The 22,235-nt window shown below is 43.2% G+C and overlaps 3 non-coding genes across 3 annotated transcripts; 1 reads left to right on the plus strand and 2 right to left on the minus strand.

Moving 5' to 3' along the window:
• Nucleotides 1-799: 799 nt before the first annotated feature.
• On the minus strand, nucleotides 800-963 carry LOC122752103. Its single transcript, XR_006355903.1, has one exon. It is a non-coding gene; the product is annotated as a U1 spliceosomal RNA (small nuclear RNA).
• Nucleotides 964-14,274: 13,311 nt separating this feature from the next.
• LOC122752454 lies at nucleotides 14,275-14,465 on the minus strand. Its single transcript, XR_006356187.1, has one exon. It is a non-coding gene; the product is annotated as a U2 spliceosomal RNA (small nuclear RNA).
• A 3,973-nt stretch (nucleotides 14,466-18,438) lies between these two features.
• LOC122752455 lies at nucleotides 18,439-18,629 on the plus strand. The gene has a single exon (XR_006356188.1). It is a non-coding gene; the product is annotated as a U2 spliceosomal RNA (small nuclear RNA).
• The last annotated feature ends 3,606 nt before the right edge of the window (nucleotides 18,630-22,235 follow it).

A 22,235-nucleotide genomic window follows, 5' to 3' on the forward strand; every position in this document is an offset into this window, starting at 1 on the left:
AGCACCGTTTGTAACTGTGAATTCAGATTGAGATCATTAGAGTAGGGGTGGAGGAGGAACACATTATAATAAATTCAATCCCGAAAGTCAGGTGAATTAATTCCCAAATTCTAATCCAACTGTTTTTGTTTTTTTGTTTGTTTTGTTTTCTTTTCTTTTTGAGACGTGACTTCCCAAATATTTTTAGGGAGTGTTCCGAGAAGTCACGGAGGGACCTCCCATTTTTAGCTGGGGCCACAAGGCAAGATCCTGCCAGGATGGGCCAGACAGGATCTGGGAAATGTTCGTCAAGAAATAAACGAAGGGGGGCAGCTAGGTGACACAGTGGATAAAGCACTGGCCTGGATTCAGGAGTACCCGAGTTCAAATCCGGCCTCAGACACTTAACACTTACTAGCTGTGTGACCCTGGGCAAGTCACTTAACCCCCATTGCCTCACTTAAAAAAAAAAAGACTGTATATGAAAATAAAGTTTCTGGATTTAGTAAGCATAAGGAAAAAAAAAAAAAACCTCTAGTCGATGAAAGGGGGTCCAAAGAGAAAGCACCAAGTAGAAAATGCAAAATAGAGCTCGAGTGAAGACCCCTGCTCTACTTAACAATTTCGCATTGATTTTTTCTGCTCCTACACTGACAACCGGCAGGAGAGTCAGTACAACTTACGTACTCCGAATCAGTAATATACGAAGAGAACTCATAAGAAAAAACACGATAAGGAAGTAGCCAAGCATACAAACTACAATAAAAGAAAAATACTACGCGGAAAAAGTTACATAAGTCTGCTTTTCAACACCACATACCAGGGGAGAGCGCGAACGCAGTCCCCCACTACCACAAATTATGCAGTCGAGTTTCCCGCATTTGGGGAAATCGCAGGGGTCAGCCCATCCGGAGTGCAATGGATAAGCCTCGCCCTGGGGAAACCACCTTCGTGATCATGGAATCACCCCTGCCAGGTAAGTATGCTTTGCGACGCCATGCACGCCCACGCCATCGACGCACACACACATTACAGATACGGTCACTAACACAACACTTCGACATCCCACACAGCAAGATACAGCCACGCAAAACACGGGAATCTCAAAGCATTGCAAACCGAGCAACATGCAAACGTCGCCAGGATCCTCCGACACTCAAATCTTTATTTTCCAGAGGAAGTAACCAACTCATCGGAGAAAACGGCACCCAAACACTCCTCATCTGAATATTGCCTGCCCTCTTGTGACGTTTCTCGCCCGGCATCCGGAAGACAGACATCATTCAAGGCTAACATTCAAAGCAACTTACTACGTGGACCAGGACCTGAGCTACCTCTGCAGTATTTGGCATTTCCTTATCTCGATGGGACCGAGGCAGATTCGTTTCACTCTTGGATTGGTTTCGTTCAATCTTTATTTGTATACAGAGTCCGTCCCCATTAACAATTGGGCCGCTTCTCGATGCTCCTCCCTTCTCTCCACATTTCCTGATCTCGAGGCACAGCCCAAGTCACACCTCTTCCATCCAGCTTTTCCCAAATATTTCAGCCCCAGAACCGGGCAATGAACTGCGGGCCTGGCCATTCATTACCTCTCGCCTCCGGACTGGAATCCCCGCCTCAGCGCTCTCCTTTCTCCACCACATCTTCCCCCGACCTGCCAAACTGATTTTGCTGACTACATCGTTACCCTACCAGTGGCTCTCCTTTGCCGCGGGGAGAAATAGAAACTCTGTTTCGCGTGGAAAATCCGTCACAAAATGACTCTAATCGACCTTTCAACCTTATTCCTTCCCTTCCTGCATTCTGTAATTCAGCCAAACTCCCTTTCTTCCGGATGCTCGCGCAAGACACTCCATCTCCCCTCTCCGGGCTTTTGCAGGGGCTCTCTCCCTCCTCACCTGCCCTTCCTCTCCTGGCATCACCTTCGACGTAAAGCTTTTCCAGATTCCCCATCCCAAGTGCCCGACCTCCCCTCATTATTATTATTATTATTATTATTATTTTATTTTTAGTGAGGCAATTGGGGTTAAGTGACTTGCCCAGGGTCACACGACTAGTTTAAGTGTTAAGTGTCTGAGGCCGGACTCCAGGGCCACACCTCATTTTTTAAAGGATAATTTTGTATTATTTTGAAGTTGACAGACATCAACAAACATGAACTTTCCATGTACGAACAAGAAATGACAGAGGATTGCCTAGAAAAACCTGAAAAAACGCGCTACATTTTGGAGTGTGTGTGTCTGTGTTTAAGGCAGGTAAGCAAATTGGACCATGCTCCTTCCAAAGCTGTTCCGCCGCAGGTCTGTGCCTGAGTCTAAACTGCCTTCTCTTTTTTGTAGCATCTTTCTTAAAATGTTTCCTTGATGCTCTTTCCTTTCTTTCCGGAATCATTATCACTAGAATGACACCCCGCCCCTCCCCTCCCTCAAGCCCTCCCTTGTCACAAATAAACTTACAAAAAACTCTTCTCTCCCCCGCCCCTCTCCCCCCCCCCCACACACACTTGAAAACCTTTCTCATTCTACACATCTCTGCTTAGAGGCCGGAAGCCCCCTCGATCTTAAAATGCCTTGTTATTTTGTATGTACTCTGTGGATAGCTATTTTGGTACACATTGTTTCATGTACAACATGTTGCTTAATAGGTGCTTGTTGTTTTATTGGCTACAGTTTAAGTATAAGTGGAAAGTAAATGAAACGGATTTAAAAAAAAAAAATCCTGTGTAGGGGGGCAGCTAGATGGCGCAGTGGATAGAGCACTGGCCCTGGAGTCAAGAGGACATGAGTTCAAATATGGCCTCAGACACTTAATACTTACTAGCTGTGTCGCCCTGGGCAAGTCACTTAACCCCAATTGCCTCACCAAAACAAACAAACAAAAAATCCTGTGTAAGCAAACACAGACATGCATTATGGCTTGCACCTTATGTCCAGGCCATAAATTATTCACTGCCAATGGGGTTCCCTCCTTCTTATTCTTTCCTTTCCTTGTGGCTTTTAGCTATCTCCCAGTGGCTTCAGAGATTGCAGGATCTTTGATAGTTCAAAGAGTTTCCTGACTCCTGAAATCTAACTTCTGAAGTTCTGTCAGGGCCATGATGCCAGGTCACATGATACCAGAGATCATTCATCATTAGGAGGTCACTAGTCTCAGCTGATTATTCCCTGATTAATTGTCGGCTAGAGGGATAATGAATTGTTCTCACCTAGAAAACATGGCTATCTCCCTAAAGAAATACTTTCCAGAATACCAGCTGCTCAGAACAACAGAACACATGGGTAACTTGAGCCTCAAAGGCCTAGCTTTTTGATTCCTGAGGACATTCACCATAGTCTCCACCTGGTGTAGAAGCAAATGATGGACTGCCTCTTATTTTTTTCCCTTTTGATTTTTATTGATCACAGCAGCATTTCCTATTAATGTGTATTTTTAAATTGTTAAATTATTACACCCAAACTATGTTTTTTTTGTGTTTTTTTTTTTTAGTGAGGCAATTGGGGTTAAGCGACTTGCCCAGGGTCACACAGCTAGTAAGTGTTAAGTGTCTGAGGCCGGATTTGAACTCAGGTCCTCCTGAATCCAGGGCCGGTGCTCTATCCACTGCGCCACCTAGCTGCCCCACCAAAACTATGTTTTTAAAATTAATTGTTATTGCACCAGTTTGGGTAGTAAGCATTTTGCTGTTTATTAATATTATATACCAGTAAAGGATTGACCACCAAGTAGAGAAAGCTTTAGCATGGCAGTTAACTGGAGAAGGAGAAAAGCCCCAGAAAATCCATGCTGTCTCTCAGAGAGACAGCACATGGTCTCAAGGAGAGTTCAGAAGACCTACAAAACCTACACTGTCCTAAGAGGAAGAGCCAAGAGCAGAGAGAGAGCCAAGCACCAGTCAAGATGGAGAGCTCTTGGGGGGGCATGGGGGACAAGGGGGTTTACCCTCTTTTGGTGGAGGTAGGTCATTTGTACATTGATCAAAGTTAAATGGTTAGCAACATTCAATTCCATTGGTTGACATGACTTGAGAGTGGTCTAAATTAAAATGAACTCTACAGATGACAGCAGGGAGAAGACCCTCACTCAAGTTCCTTAAGACAAAGTCCATTATCTGGGTGTGGTGTGATCCCATCAGTTCACTGAGCTAGACAAAAGAATCAATCCCCATTTCTTTTGTTCCTTTGGGTTTGTCCCAGGCAAGATCTGAACTTTCTGGACTGGGGGTGGTGGTGGGGAGGACTGAGGAACTGATCTCTGGGTCCCCCCAAGAAATCCATTATTAATGATTATTTTCTCATAAATGTCATGCTTGAAGAATAATGCAGAATAGCAATTTTAGATGAAAATACTTGAGGAGAAATACCAGCCCAAAACATGAGAAGCATTTCTGCTATAAAACCTGCCTTGTCATTAGGAGAGGGGAAAAGGGAAAGGCTGAAGGGTATCCCCAAATGACTTACTCCTGCCGCCCAATGTTGTAATGCCCTGCTTGTTTTCCCCTGAATGAGTTAGAATTATCTGGGGGCTCACAAAAGGCAATTGAAAAAATGGAATTGATGGAAGAGGCTAAAAGAGTTAACAGATAAGCTATCAACTGTAGCTAAACAGGGTTAACAGAGAAACTGAGGCTTGAGTCCTTATTAAAATTAGTACCTGAAAGGGTTAACAGAGAAACTAAGGTTTGTGTTCTTATCAACAGTACTGTAACCAAGAGGGTTCAAGTCCCTATCAACCCTCACCATCAACAGAGACTGTAACTAGGCACCATTAACCATGAATAGTCATTAATATTCCTAGATGACAGGACACCTAGAAACCAGATCTTAAGTAAAGAGATACCAAAAACAGAGAGACCCTCTGGCTCTGACAAGTCTAAGCATGTCTTTATGAACATGGGCAGAAAGGACCAAATGTGTCCTTAGGTTCACCTTATGATGTGTAGACCCCCAAAACACACCCCCAAGGAAAAAGGTACCCAACTTGGGGGTTGTCTTAGGACTCCAGGAGGTCCAAATTAGGATATGAACCTCCCTCAAGGGGAGATTAAGACAATGAGGAGGGGCAGCTAGGTGACACAGTGGATAAAGCACCAGCCCTGGACTCAGGGGGACCTGAGTTCAAATTCAGCCAATTCAGATCAATTCAACACTTGACAGTTATTAGCTGTGTGACCCTGGGCAAGTCACGGAACCCTCATTGCCCCACCAAAAAAAAAAAAAAGATAATGAGGAGATAATCTACTTTTCTCACTAATCTAATACCCATATGTACATATATATTTATATTTAAACCATTTTCTTCTCCTTATTTGGGACACCTTTGGGAGCTTCTCTCTGTGGTCATCACAGTATTCCAATAAAACTTGGGAAATGGAGTCACTGAGTCTTGTAATTCTTTGGGATGCCTCCTGATCAGTTTGATCAATTAAATCCATCCCTACATCAGAAAGGGAGGAAGGGAGGAAGGGAGATGCCAGCAAGGCCTTTTACTCTTTCTCCTAGATCTCCCTCCATTCATAGACTCCCTGGAATAGGCCTAGTAGGCCTAGGTCCAGTTAGGGGACATTCTGACTGAGAGAAATGAAATGATGTCATACCAGAAAAATGCTGTCATCTCAGAAAAAGTGACAGGGAGGGAGTCTGGGTAAGAAAGGAGGATTGCAGAAAGGTGACCTCAAGGCTGAAAGACAGTCTTGCAGGTGCCTAAAAGTAGATGTAGAAGAAGACAGCCTCAAGGCTAGTAGTCTAGCTAGTCCAAGTGTGCCAAAGGTTAAAGCTAGTTTGTACTGTGTTTGTTTCATTAGCTTATGCATATTAACTACCAACACCCCAAAGGCAGAGACTGCCACCATTTTCCAATAAGCAATGTATGTAATGGGAGGGGGGGACCCGTTAAGGGGAAATATGTAGAGATATTTTGGGAAGATTGTACACCTCCAGTCCTCAACCAATGAGGAGAAGGGGGGAGGGACCTTTGCGATAGGATTAGGAATAAATAAGAGTAGTTTGCTTTGGCAAAGTCCACCATTCTTCTATAGCAACGTGCCCATTCTTGCAAGAATGTAATAAAGCCTTCACCAAAAGGGAAAGTCCAGTATTTTTATTTCTGACATGACCATGAGAAATAATGCAGTTGATCAGCTTGCTGGTGTCAGTTAGAGGGTACTCTTCCCTTGGAAAAGCAAAGTGGTTAATTGGAAAAGCAAAGCAGTTAATTAACAGATAACAAAGCAGACATGTCATAGGTAGCCAGAAATTTATAGTAGGAGTCTAATTGGAACTCAAATATTCTCGTTACATGACTAGGACCAGGTAGTGACAATAACCTCCTGGCCCCCAACTGTTTCAAGCACCTCCACTTCCCAACAGCTGTAACTTTTCAGTTTCAAGTCTCCCCCAATTCTCCTATAAAAGCAGTGTCTTTACTCTGGCTGATGGAGGAACATGCCATAAATCTGCTCCTCCCCAGGAATTGAAGTTTAGACTTCTTCTCCTAGCCATATCCCCTAGTGGCAAAGAATAAGAACTTTTACCTAAACTTTGATTGGACCATGTATGTGAGTAATTCTTTCACAGAGAGATGTTTCAGATCCAGTTTCCCAGGTGACAGAAGGAAGGAAGGAAGGGGTCATAGATATAGAATTCACAAATCCTTTTTTAAGGAGGTTCTTTGTAAGCAGTACAGCAGGTCTGGGGATGACTGAAGAGGAGATGAGCTGCTCCTCAGGTAAATCTCCTAGATTAGGGCTCCACAGAATATGTGACATGAGAAGGAAAAGGAAGGAAGACAAGGTGAACACCAGAGGGCCACCCCCCCACCCCCAGATCCAAGAGTCTTAGAAGGGTGTTGCAGTGCCAAAAGGTGATTTGCCACCAATTCCCTAGGCAGTGCAGAGGTCTGCAGTTTGTTTTTTTTTTATTTTTTTATTTTTAGTGAGGCAATTGGGGTTAAGTGACTTGCCCAGGGTCACACAGCTAGTAAGTGTTAAGTGTCTGAGGCCGGTTTTGAACTCAGGTACTCCTGACTCCAGGGCCGGTGCTCTATCCACTGCACAACCTAGCCGCCCCAGAGGTCTGCGATTTTAAATCAGGTGGTAGGGAGGGTTGGGGTGAGTGAAAACAAACATAATCTCTCCTGTTAGTCCCTGGCAACACCACTGCTGGCTAGGATGTGCAGGGAGAAGTGGCTTGATCTTTGGGAGAGAAAATGAGTTTTATCCTCAGAATTACTACTTTCCTTTGAGAGTCCACAAAGAATGTAGAATGATACAGATTGGAGGACTTTACAAGGGAATTTTAGAAGGATCCTAACATTAAGTAGAAGAGGCCTCAGCTTAACAATATATGCATTTATAAGTTCTCTAGCAAGAAATATCAATTTGTAGATGATGGCTGAGACCTCCAGTTACAAAAATCCAAAGTAGTAAACATTCGTATACAAGTTCTTGCAAGTAATATGTTAATTTTCTTCTCCTTCCCCCCACCTCCTGCAAATTAGGATCTTTTTTTCTCTCTTCATTTCCTTCCTTTATTCCTCCCTGTTTTTTGGTAGATCAATAATCACATTTTATTGCTTTATACATGTGGTGCTTTTCAAGACATGGTGGTATGAACCAGAAACCTTGGAATGCACATGAAAGATGATGACATGAAGAGTCATTCTGAGGCAGGATTCTTTCCAGTACTGTTTTTAAAACAGGGTATGAGTTTAAACCGGGAATGAGTTCAAGTTATAATGCACATGAGAATGAAAATTCTTAAGGTCAGTCACTTCACATGCCCATCCTGACACTCTGAATAACTTAGAAAACCACCAGGTCACAAACCACAAAAATGAAGAGCACCAACAATCTGGGCCCTATGGATGCCTTCTCTTCAGGTGATTGGGGGAGGTGGGGCATTCCTCAAAGTCTTGGTGATGTTGCCTCATTGTTCTTGCTGTGTTTGAGTCTTGATTGCTCAGAGGACTAAAGGCTCAGCAACTGATATCACTTCTTGGACTCCAGAGTACAAAACAACCAAGAGGATGACCAGATACCCACTGATACTTAAGGCAGGGGAGCTTCACTCAGCTGAATCAAGTCTGGAGCTCTTTGATGTATGTCCTTATTAATTTAATTTAATTTTTATTTATTTATTTTTTAGTGAGACAATTGGGGTTAAGTGACTTGCCCAGGGTCACACAGCTAGTAAGTGCTAAGTGTCTGAGGCCGGATTTAAACTCAGGTACTCCTGACTCCAGGGCCGGTGCTCTATCCACTGCGCCACCTAGCTGCCCCGTGTATCCTTATTAAATTGTCCTCTTGCTATGACTAAGCAAACCCATTTTTTGTTAACTATGGAATGATGGACAAGTGTCTCATTTTAGTCTTATAACAGAGTTAAGCTATGTGTCATTTGAAATATTGGGGGGATGCCTGTCCCTGTTCTAAGTTATTGGGGAACTTAGCTGGGGTTTCTGATATATTGCTACTTGTAAATTAGAGGCTATTGCACTAGTATGGGGGCATTAAGCATGTATTAAAGCATATTACATGTTAGTAAAGAGAGAGCACATGGCTCCAGAATTCAGAATCCCTATATACCTAGATAGAGAGAGAAGAGAGGGGGCCCACGCGGCTACCTCCTTCAGCATCCCAGCCAAGAGAGACATTGAGAAAAGAGATGAGAAGAGAAGAGAGCTATCCCCCTCTCCCCAAGGATTTTTATCCTCTCTCAGGTAGAGGTGGGTCACTGCACATTGATACAAGCTAATTGGCCAGTAACATTGAAGTCCACTGACTGACATGACTTGGGGGGGGGTCACCCAGGTGAGTTAACTTCCTTTAGGTTGTCAGGAAGGTCAATCTACATTTCTTTTGCAATTCTACAGACTCTGGGCTGGCCCTGGGAAACCAGCTAGGCCCCAAGCAGGGGGGAGGCCCCCCAAAACCCCATTTTTTTTTTGCGGGGCAATGAAGGTTAAGTGACTTGCCCAGGGTCACACAGCTAGTAACTGACAAGTGCCTAAGACTGGATTATTCATTATTTAAAAGATTGCAATGCTCCTAAACTGCAGAGCATAAAATAAAACTTAGAAGGAAGCACAGAGAAGCAGGGTAGCTTTGAAAACAATATGTAGAAGGTATTACACCTTTTTTATTTTTTATTTATTTATTTATTTTAGTGAGGCAATTGGGGTTAAGTGACTTGCCCAGGGTCACACAGCTAGTAAGTGTTAAGTGTCTGAGGCTGGATTTGAACTCAGGTGCTCCTGACTCCAGGGCCGGTGCTCTATCCACTGCACCATCTAGCTGCCCCCTATTACACCTTTTTAAAAAGTAAACAGTCTGAAATGGAAATTCATGGTTTTATATTGAATCTTCTCTCTATGTTGTGCTGTGTACAAAGACCAATGAAATGAATTGCTAAGTTAAATGAATGTGACAGAATCCCTTTTTCCTTTTTTTGGTCCAGGGACCATACCTCACTGCTCAATCAGGTCTTATTCTGCCATCATTTTTGCCATGGCATCACTGGCTGGCTGCTTGAGCAGTATGGTACCCCATGGGCATTCCCAAATATAAGCATTGTCCTCTGTCACATGAGACAACTTTGTCCTGGATCCTAAACCCTCTGGAAATTACACTGTTTTTGACCACTGTTTAGTAAAAATGCCAGTTTCTTGCCTTCAAATTGAAGTCCTATCCTCGAAACAGCCAACCTCACTTACAGTGTCAGCACCTAAGAATGTCTTTGTGAAGAGGCTAGAAGATTGTGTGGGCCAAGACGTCCTCTTTCTTGTCGTACATCTTATGGTCCATTCTTATCTTAGTCAAAGCCCAAATGATTCTTTCCAAAGTGAATTTAATCATTGGCTCTGTGGGCAACCCTGCATTGTACAGCAACAGCCAGAGGAAAACATTGTTTTAAATAAAAGTCATATTGTCCTAGTACAGTCTCCTGAGGATCTCAATTGTTTCAGAGCCAACCAATAATTTTGTGTGGCACTGATCCAAATGCTTCAGTCAGATTTTACCAAGCCTTTCCATAATTGTCATCCATGGAGCACATCTCTGATAACTGAAGATACCAAAACTTTATATTCACAGTCACCATCATTTTGCATAAAATCCTTCTGGGAACCACTGATCAAGTGCTGTTAAAAAAACAAAAACAAAAAACCCTTCCTTTGCCTTCCATACTTGGCCTGGACTAAGGGAAAAGCAAAACACAACAAAATGATGGGTTTCCTAAGGAAATTGGTCTCCATTTGGTGGGTAAGTTCTTTTTACAATATTTTTGAAATTGATTTTTGGGGATATCTTTTCTCATTACATCACCTATTTAACTCCATGTGTGTATGTATATGTATACATACTTAGCTTGTCCTGGTCCCCTTCCCATATGGCTATCTCATATAGCAAAGAATAAGAAGAGAGGGGAAAAACAAACAAACAAACACCTGAATGAAGTTAACTACCATAAGGGGGAAAGCTGCCTATTCGTGTATGTGGGTGTTCGTTCCACACCTATTGCCACCCTCCACCCCAGACTTTTGTAAAAAAGTTGGGTGATCTGTTTTCTCAGTTCTCTTCCTTGGCACCAAACTTTCTCATCACCATTCAGCAGCTTTCAGTTGTGATTGTTTTGTTCTTGCCCCTATAACAAGTTTTGCTACATGTATTTTGGTTTATATGCCAACTTTCCTTCTGTCTGACCTCCTTGAGCAGAAAGTTTTTTGGATCAAAAGGTATCGATATCTTAAGTCATTTTTAGAAGCCTAATCCAAGAGCATGGTACCTAAGAAAGAACTCATTATTTGACAAGAATTGTTGGAAAAATTAGAAAGCAGTCAGATAGAAGTTAGGTTGAGGTGAACATCCTAACCCCAGATGCCAGGATAATCACAGAATGCATAGCAGAATTGAATATTAAATGTTAAATATTTTTAAAAATTAAAATTGAGAAGAGAACCTGATCGGGTGGCTTTTAAAGTTATGGCTAGGGGGTGTTAAGATGAATGTATGGACCATCTGGATTTGATGGAGCTGCCTTAATTATCCAAAAGTATTTTATGAAACCCTGGATTAATAGGAGCAAAATGCCCTTTGACCAAACTCCAAACTGAACAAGCTATAAGTCCCTTCCTGGTGAATTCTTTCCCCAGGATAGTAAGGGCCTATCTTGTGGGGGCATCTGGGCATCCTCATCCTTGCCAATCTCCTTTTTGGAATCATGTAATCTTATCATAGTGGTTCTGTATTTCCTCCATACTTGTTATAACTGAAATGGTTAAAACTGCTTTGCATTGCATCCATTCTTGTTATAGTATTTGCTTTGGGGTTGATTTGCATCATGCTAATGAAATTGATAACACCCTGTAACCTGTGAGCAAAGAAACCTTATATACTGTTAGAAAGAGGGAGTCTTCCTTTGATTACATTAAATTAAAAAGCTTTTGTACAAACAGAAGCAATGCAGCCAAAATTAGAAGGGAGGCAGAAAACTGGGAAACAATTTTTACAGCCAGCGTTTCTGATAAAGGCCTCATTTCTAAAATATATTGAGAACTAAATCAAATTTATAAGAATCCAAGTCATTCCCCAATTGAGAAATGGTCAAAGGGTATGAACGGGCAGTTTTCTGATGAAGAAGTCAAAGCTATCTATTACCATAGGAAAAAATGCTCTAAGTCACTATTGACCAGAGAAATGCAAATCAAAACAACTTTGAGGTACCACCTGACACCTATCAGATTGGCTAATATGACAAAAAAGAAAAATAATAAATGTTGGAGAAGCTGTGGAAAAATTGGAACACCAATGCATTGTTGGTGGAGCTGTGAAGCAATCCCACCATTCTGGAGAACAATTTGGAACTAGGCCCAAAGGGCTATGGGACTGTTCGTACCGACTGGTACCACTGCTGGGTCTGTATCCCAAAGAGACCATAGAAAATGGCAAAGGACCCACATGTACAAAAATATTTATAGCAGCTCGCTTTGTGGTGGCAAAGAATTGGAAATCGAGGGAATGCCCATCAGTAAGGGAATGGCTAAACAAGTTGTGGTATATGAATGTAATGGAATACTATTGTGCTGTAAGAAACGATGAGCAGGAGGAGTTTAGAGAAACCTGGAAGGACTTATATGAACTGATGCTGACTGAGTGGAGCAGAACCAGGAAAACACTGTACACAGTAACAGCAACATCGTGTGATGAACAATGGGGATAGACTTGGCTCTTCTCAGCAGTGCAACAATCCAAAACAGTTTCGGAGAACTCATGATAGAAAATATTCCCAACATCCAGAAACAAGAACTGTGGATTATGGATGCAGATTGAATCATACTGTTTCTACTTTTGGACTGTTTTTTCATTTGAGGTTCTTCCTTTGTGCTCTGATTCTTCTTTCACAAGATGACTAATGTAGAAATATGTTTGATGTGACTGTACATATACAACTAATATCAGAGTGCTTTCTGTCTTAGGGAGGAGGGAGGGAAGGGAAGGGGAGAGAAAAGAAAAATTTGCAATTAAAAATCCAGTGTAAACAAATGTTGAAAACGATCCTCATATGCAATATGTAACTGGAAAATAATAAAAGAAAATAAAAAAGAAAGAGAGAGGGGGCAGCTGGGTGGCACAGTGGATGGAGCAGTGGATGGAGCGCTGGCCCTGGGGTCGGGGGGGGGGGGGGGGGGGGGGGACCTGGGTTCCGGTCCGGATTTGGACACTTGACGCTTGCTGGCTGTGTGACCCTGGGCAAGTCACTTAACCCCAGCTGCCTCACGGAAAAAAAAGAAAAAAGAAAGAGAGAGTCTTTGAGATCCTTTTTTTTGGAAGGGGTCTCCACATGATTCATGCTTTCTTGTTCTTGGGACAAAGAAACTGGTACTATATTTTTCCTGTCTGTGTCTGATCTGGTTTTTCCTGTTGGAGACATTATATCCTCTGATCTGTTCCTCCCCTACCCGGCGCCCCGCGCCCCCCGGCCCCCCCCCTGGCCCCCCCGCCCCCAGGATAGATATGGAAACAAATTGTAGGAGATATTTTAAAATTATTTTCTCTTTATTTTTTAAATTTATTTTGTTGTAGGAGACAGGCAAAACAAACCCCATTTTTGACAAAAGTGAACTGCAGTCAAGCAAAGGATAAAGGCGATCACAAATGATAAAAGTAGACACTTTGAATTACATGAAACTAAAAGGCTTTTTAATAAATGACTCCCGAACACATGAAAGATTGTCCCAACCAAATCACTAATGGAGGAAATGCAAATCTTCTTACCTTACTCCGAAATTAAAATAGTATTAGAAAGGTGCCACCTTTCTGGCATATTTGTCCTTATGACTTGTCTTCAATATACGTTCCCTCTGACCTTCCTTGGAACTCAGCATGAACTACAGGAGAACGGGTTTTCCGTGGTCTCCTCCTCTCTAGATGGAAGGAGGGGAGCGGACAGCACCCGAGGAGGCCTCTTCCTGGGCAGGGTCGTCCTGGAGCATCCACAGCAACCAGAACGATGTCGCTGATGCAGATGACGCACCTAAACTGAGCAATCAAGGGTTTCGGGGCAATAAGATCTTTTCGTTCAACAATGGCAAGGAAAAGCAGCACTTTTAAAAAGTAATTCTCTTTGGAGATCACGGCGTTCAGAAGAGGTAGGTGGTACAGCGGCTAGAGCGCTAGGCCTGGAGTCAGGAAGGCCCGAGTTGAAATCTGCCCTCAGACACTTAGTAGGTGTGTGACTCTGGGCAAGTCACTTAGCCCTCTTTGCCTTGGTTTCCTGGTCTGTAAAATGAGCTGGAGAAGGAAATGGCAAACCGCTCTAGTACCTTTGCCATGAAAACCCCAAATGGAGGTCATAAAAAATCAGACACAAATGAAAATGACCGAACAACAACGCGGCATGACATATTCTCCCTTGCTTTCAGTGAGTTTTCCACTGATATCTGATAAAGTGCAGGTAGTCCCCAGAAGAGAAGTGCGAACATGAGATGAACGGGCGTTTCATTAGCAAAGAGCACCCAGCTGGTGACCCATTAAGATAATTGGCAAGCAGACCCCAGAGGTAGACCGTGTTCTCTCTTGGCTGTTCTCGCTCGTCTCCGAAAGAAATCAAAGGGAGAAGGGACTCAAACGCAAGACTTTACAGAATCTCACCCCATAGCGAGTTTCCGGGGAGACTTAACCCTTTGCTGCGTAAATAACATCCTTGGAGATCAGGACGACACCAAACGCTCACTTCACGGCTGCACCCCGAACAGAGAACGAACTCGTCTAACTTTGGCGAACCAGAAAATTTCCCCGAAGGGAGGTGCACCGTTCCCGGAAGTACTGCAATACCGGGTCGATGCGTGGAGTGGACGGAGCAAGCTCCTATTCCATCTCCCTGCTCCAAAAATCCATTTAATATATTGTCCTCGGATAGAGGACGTATCAGATATTAAACTGATAAGAACAGATACTACACTTGATCTTAGCCAAAAGGCCGAGAAGCGATAAAGGACCCTCCGCCCACTCCCCCCACCCCTAAGCAGCAGCGACCTTTTACACACGCGGCGACCAACACGGCGTTCGCCAACACCCGCCCGCCCCTCGTACCTCCCACACCCGAGAATACAGCGCGGCCGCCAGACACACGCCTCCACACAACCAGAAGGCCGCCCCCAAAACACACCAGAAAACGGACCTTGACCAAAGTTGTGCACTTCCTTCGCACAAGAAGCCACTCTCCCGGCACCCAGAAAACCTTGCCTACTTGGAAACTGATCATTTGCATGCCCCTCCTCACTTCCGCACCAAGCCGACCAATGGTTTCCCTCTAGGGGGCGGGAACAAGCAGAAACTGCCCTCAGAGCAGAGAGCCGCTTTTCAAATCTGGTGTCAGGCCCATACTAGCTGTGTGACCCTGGGCAAGCTCTTTTTTTTTTTCTTTCCCCAAGTTCTCTCTCTCTTTCTTTCTTTTTTTGTTTGTTTACATGTAGTATTTTATTTTTCCCAAATTACATGTAAATACAAATCTTGACATCAATTTTTTTCAAACTTTGTGTTCCAAATTCTCTTCCTCCCTCCCCTCCCCAAGAACTCAAGCAATTCAATATAAGCTATACATGAGCAGTCATGCAAAACATTTCCACATTAGCCACGTTGTGAAATAAAACAAATAAACGAAACTTCAGATAAAGGAACTAACAAAAAAATTATGCTGCAATCTGCATTCAGACACCATCAGTTCTCTCTTTGTAGATGGACTGCATTTTTTCATAAGACCTTCAGAGTTGTCTTGGATCATTCACAGGAGATCATCTTGCAGTATTGCTGTTATTTTGTATACAATACATTTCATGTTGAATCTGCTCATGTAGGTCTTTCTGGGTTTTTCTGATAGCATCTTGCTCACCTTTTTTTTTTTTAAACTAGTAAATTACATTTATATAGTACTTTAAAGAGAGATTTCCTTACAATAAACCCATGAGGTTGATTCTTGTTTTTGTTTTTGAGGTTAGTTCTTGCAACAACCGTAATAGATAACATTTATATAGTACCTTTTACCTGACAAAGAATTCTCTTCACAGTAGCCCAGCAAGGTAAGCACCATACATTTATTTTATCATCACCACCACCACCACCACCAATCATCAATCATCAATCATCTCCAGTCAATCCTCCTCCTCATCAATCAGTCTTCCTCATCAATCAATCCTCATCTTCATCCAATCATCACCAGTCCATCCATCCATCCATCATCATCATGTTACATTACTCTTGCCTCTACTTCAAAATTTTTTTCAGTTACTATTGTTGACTGTTTCCCTCCATCCTATTCCCTCCCCCATGATAGTACACTATTTTCTATCTTCTTTCACCTTATCCCTCCTCAAAAGTGTTTTGCTTATGACTGCCCCCTCTCCCACTCTGCCCTCCCTTCTTTCCTGCCTCCCTCCTTATCCCCTTCCCCTCCTACTTTCGTGCGGGGGTTCCACACATTACTCCACCCAATTGAGTGTATATGTCGTTCCCTCCTTGAGCCAACTCTGGTGAGAATAAGGTCTTTGAGCCAATTCTGATGAGTGTAAGTAAGGTTCATTCACTGCCCTGCTCCTCCCCCATCTCTCTCCCCTCCATAAGCCCTTTCCTGCTTCTTTCTTTTTCTTTTTTTAATTATAAAAATATTTTATTATTTTCCAGTTATATGTAGAGATAGTTTTCAACATTTGTTTTTATAAGATGTCTAGTTTCCAATTTCTGTCCCTCGCTCACCTCCCTCTTCCCCTCCCCCTCCCCCTCCCCAAGACAGCAAGTAATCTGATATAGGTTATATATGTACAATAACATTAAACATATTTCTGCATTGGTCATATTATAAGAGCAGAATCGGAGCAAAAAGGAAAAACCTCAAGAAAGAAAAACAATAGCACCAAAACCAAAAGAACTAGTATGGTTCAATCTGCATCCATATTCCACAGGTCTTTTTTTGTTTTTTTTCTGGATTTGGAGAGTCTCTTCCCTCATGAGTCCTTTGGAACTATCTTGTACCCTCGTACTGCTGAGAAGAATCAAATCTATCACAGTTGATCAACACACAATGTTGTTGATACTGTGTACAACATTCTCCTGGTTCTGCTCATCTCACTCATCATCAGTTCATGCAAGTCCTTCCAGGTTTCCCTGAAATCGACCTGCTCATCGTTTCTTACAGCACAATAGAATTCTAGGGACAGCCAGGTAGCACAGTGGATAGAGCACTGGCCCTGGATTCAGGAGGACCTGAGTTCAAATCCGGATTCAGACACTTGACACTTACTAGCTGTGTGACCCTGGGCAAGTCACTTAACCCCCATTGCCTCACCAAAAAACCCCAAAACCAATAGAATTCCATTACATTCATAAACCACAACTTGTTCAGCCATTCCCCATGGATGGGCAGCCCCTCAATTTCCTTCTTCTTTTTTTTTTTTTTTTTTTGGTGAGGCAATGGGGGTTAAGTGACTTGCCCAGGGTCACAGAGCTAGTAAGTGTCAAGTGTCTGAGGTCGAATTTGAACTCAGGTCCTCCTGACTCCAGGGCCAGTACTATATCCACTGCACTACCTAGCTGCCCTAGCCTCTCAATTTCCAATTCGTTGCCACCACAAAAAGAGCACCTATAAATATTTTTGTACATGTAGGGCCTTTTCCCTTTTTGATGATTTCTTGGGGAAAAAAAACCCAATAGTGGTATTGCTGGGTCAAAGGGTATGCACAGTTTTATAGCCCTTTGGGCATAATTCCAATTTGCTCTCCAGAACGGTTGGATCAAGTTCATGGCTCCACCAACAATGCATTAGTGTTCCAAATTTTCCACAGCTTCTCCAACATTTATTATTTTCCTTTTTTGTCATATTAGGCAATCAGATAGGTGTCAGGTGCTATCTCAGAGTTGTTTTAATTCCTGCTTCTTTCAAGTGAGATTTCACCCCCATTCTACGCGTCCTCTTCCCCGTCCGGCAGTGCAACCCTCTCCCCCCTCGATTTTACCCTAAAGATGTCATCATGGGACAGCTAGGTGACACAGTAGACAAAGCACCCGCCCTGGACCCAGGAGGACCCAAGCCCAAATCTGGCCTCAGACACAAGATCCTCGCCCACTGCTCAACCGGGGCATGCCTGGGCAAGCTCTTAACCCTTGTTTGCCTTATGGATCTATCATCTGCTTAGCTTTTATGGCCTCAGATCGCCATATATAAAAGAATTATTCCTCAGTGGCACTGCCACAATTTTGCCTGAGATGCCTTGTCAGAATCCTCATGGTTTGTTCAGGTTTTCTCTGCATTCAGCTCTTGCTGGAGATTGCTGAGTGTGTGTGCAGTTGGCATCTTTTCCATGCGGCTCGATTATGGACTTTGGTTTAAGACCCGCTGCTTTCAGGTTTCGCCGAACCCATTCTGCGGATCGTTTTTGCTACCGGTAGGCAGGGGAGAAGGGCACCCCTGAAGCCGGCAACACAGGGTGCCTGTGAAGCGCCGGTTCCCCTTCCTGCCAGGTGAGGGGAAGAGGGGGAGTGTCGGGAAGGGAAGCTCAAAGGTTTGTAGAAGAAGCTTCCCGACCCGCTGCAGCGGCCCCCGGCCGGGCTCTCTGCTCTGAGGGCAGTTTCTGCTTGTTCCCGCCCCCTAGAGGGAAACCATTGGTCGGCTTGGTGCGGAAGTGAGGAGGGGCATGCAAATGATCAGTTTCCAAGTAGGCAAGGTTTTCTGGGTGCCGGGAGAGTGGCTTCTTGTGCGAAGGAAGTGCACAACTTTGGTCAAGGTCCGTTTTCTGGTGTGTTTTGGGGGCGGCCTTCTGGTTGTGTGGAGGCGTGTGTCTGGCGGCCGCGCTGTATTCTCGGGTGTGGGAGGTACGAGGGGCGGGCGGGTGTTGGCGAACGCCGTGTTGGTCGCCGCGTGTGTAAAAGGTCGCTGCTGCTTTGGGGTGGGGGGTGTGGGCGGAGGGTCCTTTATCGCTTCTCGGCCTTTTGGCTAAGATCAAGTGTAGTATCTGTTCTTATCAGTTTAATATCTGATACGTCCTCTATCCGAGGACAATATATTAAATGGATTTTTGGAGCAGGGAGATGGAATAGGAGCTTGCTCCGTCCACTCCACGCATCGACCCGGTATTGCAGTACTTCCGGGAACGGTGCACCTCCCTTCGGGGAAATTTTCTGGTTCGCCAAAGTTAGACGAGTTCGTTCTCTGTTCGGGGTGCAGCCGTGAAGTGAGCGTTTGGTGTCGTCCTGATCTCCAAGGATGTTATTTACGCAGCAAAGGGTTAAGTCTCCCCGGAAACTCGCTATGGGGTGAGATTCTGTAAAGTCTTGCGTTTGAGTCCCTTCTCCCTTTGATTTCTTTCGGAGACGAGCGAGAACAGCCAAGAGAGAACACGGTCTACCTCTGGGGTCTGCTTGCCAATTATCTTAATGGGTCACCAGCTGGGTGCTCTTTGCTAATGAAACGCCCGTTCATCTCATGTTCGCACTTCTCTTCTGGGGACTACCTGCACTTTATCAGATATCAGTGGAAAACTCACTGAAAGCAAGGGAGAATATGTCATGCCGCGTTGTTGTTCGGTCATTTTCATTTGTGTCTGATTTTTTATGACCTCTATTTGGGGTTTTCATGGCAAAGGTACTAGAGCGGTTTGCCATTTCCTTCTCCAGCTTATTTTACAGACCAGGAAACCAAGGCAAAGAGGGCTAAGTGACTTGCCCAGAGTCACACACCTACTAAGTGTCTGAGGGCAGATTTCAACTCGGGCCTTCCTGACTCCAGGCCTAGCGCTCTAGCCGCTGTACCACCTACCTCTTCTGAACGCCGTGATCTCCAAAGAGAATTACTTTTTAAAAGTGCTGCTTTTCCTTGCCATTGTTGAACGAAAAGATCTTATTGCCCCGAAACCCTTGATTGCTCAGTTTAGGTGCGTCATCTGCATCAGCGACATCGTTCTGGTTGCTGTGGATGCTCCAGGACGACCCTGCTCAGGAAGAGGCCTCCTCGGGTGCTGTCCGCTCCCCTCCTTCCATCTAGAGAGGAGGAGACCACGGAAAACCCGTTCTCCTGTAGTTCATGCTGAGTTCCAAGGAAGGTCAGAGGGAACGTATATTGAAGACAAGTCATAAGGACAAATATGCCAGAAAGGTGGCACCTTTCTAATACTATTTTAATTTCGGAGTAAGGTAAGAAGATTTGCATTTCCTCCATTAGTGATTTGGTTGGGACAATCTTTCATGTGTTCGGGAGTCATTTATTAAAAAGCCTTTTAGTTTCATGTAATTCAAAGTGTCTACTTTTATCATTTGTGATCGCCTTTATCCTTTGCTTGACTGCAGTTCACTTTTGTCAAAAATGGGGTTTCTTTTGCCTGTCTCCTACAACAAAATAAATTAAAAAAATAAAGAGAAAATAATTTTAAAATATCTCCTACGATTTGTTTCCATATCTATCCTCGGGAGTGGGAGTGGGGGTGGGGGGCAACAGATTCAAACTATCAATATCCATGTGGGAAAAAAGTGCTCTACATCATTAATACTTAGAAAAATGCATTTTTAAACCACTTCTGAGGTACCACCATCAGACTGGCAAAGTTAAAAAAAACGAACAGGACAAATGCTGGAGATACTGTGGGGAAACAGGTACTGTAATGTAGTATTTATTGGTGGAGCTATGCACTGGTCCAACCATTCTGAAAAACAATTTGGAACGATATCCCCAAAACTCTGCATATGCTTTGATTCAACAATACTCTCACTATATCTATACATTTTAAAGAGATCAATGAACAAGTAAAAGGACCTATGTAAACAAAAATACTACTTATTGTAGCTCTTTCTGTGATAGCAAAGAATTGGAAACTGAGGGAATGCCCATCAATTGAGGGATGGCTGAACAATTTATGGGATGGAATACATGTTGTGCTGTAAGAAATGAGGAAGGGAGGGGCAGCTAGGTGGTGGTACAGTGGATAAAGCACCGGACCTGGATTCAAGAGGACCTGGGTTCAAATCCAGGCTCAGACACTTGACACTTACTAGCTGTGTGACCCTGGGCAAGTCACTTAACCCTCATTGCCCTGCCCCCCCCCAAATTATGAAGGGAATGGTTTTAGAGAAACCTGGAAAGGCATGTATGAACTGATGTAGAGCAAGCAGAACCAGGACAACAATATATGTGATGATAACAATCTTGCAAAGGTAATCAACTTTCAAAGACTTAGAACTACTATGAACAGCACAATGATCAATCACAATTCCAAATCACCAACCAATGAGAAAACATGCTATCCACCATCTACATATAGAGATGTGATCGAGTGCAAATCAAAGCAATATTTCCTTTCTTTTCCTCTCCTGCCCTCTCCTTTCTTTTCTTTTCCTTCTTCTTTTGGGCATGACTAATGTGAGAATTTGTTCTGCATTCATGTTTCAAACGGGCTTTATTTTCCTTGCCTTCTCAACTGGGGGTGAGGGGAAGGAAGGAGACAGAAAATTAAACTGAAATTAAAATAAAATGGAATTATTATTTTTTTTTTGGACTGGATGACCTAGAAGGCCATTCCACATCTGACAAAAATCATTTCATTTGCCTGAGGGAACTTATTTTAGAGGGAACATTGTGAGATCGGTCACAAAACAATCTCTCTGACTCTCCAATTAGGAAAATTCCCAACACACAGATAGAGGTAGTGAGTTCTCTCTCTCTCTCTCTCTCTCTCTCTCTCTCTCTCTCTCTCTCTCTCTCTCTCTCTCTGTCTCTCACACACACACACACACACACACACACACACACACACACACACACACTCTGCCCTCCTTGTGGTTGAGGCAAAACTTAATTTTTTACTGGAAACATTTGAGTGATGAAACAGCAGGTTATATTATGGTACTAAACTGCGAATAGACAGCCCAGTACTATTAGTCTATTCCATAGTTCTCCCTTTGGCACAGCTCAGTCCTCCCTTTGCTCCTTAAAGGCATGTTGGAAATTCCATTTTACTTTCCTCCAGTCTGACCCAATCTTCTTCACGATGACTTGGATTGATTCAAGGAAATAAACAAGCACTGTTCATGTTTGCTTCTGATTGTTTGATTCAGTCAAAAGGTGTACTTACTTAAAAAGCATAGTTACTTTAAATTGGTGATATAATTACTCTAGCCCCAACATTACATATGAATGAATAAATGACTAAAGAATAGGCACCTAGAATGTAGGTGGATTTTTCAAGGAGTTTGCCTAAGAAGAGGAGGAAAGATATAACATGATGTTAATTTTTTTTAATTGAATAGAATTTTATTTTCCAAAATATATGTAAAAACAAATCTTAACATGGATTTTTAAAAAATTTGTGTTCTAACTTCTCTTCCTCCTCCAGTCGCACCCCCCACTCACTAGAACTCAAGCATTTCAAAATAAGTTATACATGAGTAGTCATGGAAAACATTCTCACATTAGCTAGGCTGTGAAAGAAAACAGTCCAAAAAACCCCCAAAATTTCAGATTGAGGAATTGTCAGAGGAAAAAAAAATTTTTAATGTGTTTCCATCTGTTTTCAGATACTATCAGTTCTTTCTCTGTAGATAGGTTGCCATTTTCATAAGTCCTTCAGGGTTATATTGGATCATTGCCTTGCTGAAAAATAACCACATGGTTCCCAGCAGATCATCTTACGCTATTGCTGTTATTTTGTACACAGTACATTTCACTCTGCTTCAGTTCATGTAGGTCTTTCCAGGTTTTCCTGATACTATCCTGTTCATCATA

Source organism: Dromiciops gliroides, chromosome 3, assembly GCF_019393635.1.
Source record: "Dromiciops gliroides isolate mDroGli1 chromosome 3, mDroGli1.pri, whole genome shotgun sequence".
Classification (NCBI taxonomy): domain Eukaryota; kingdom Metazoa; phylum Chordata; class Mammalia; order Microbiotheria; family Microbiotheriidae; genus Dromiciops; species Dromiciops gliroides.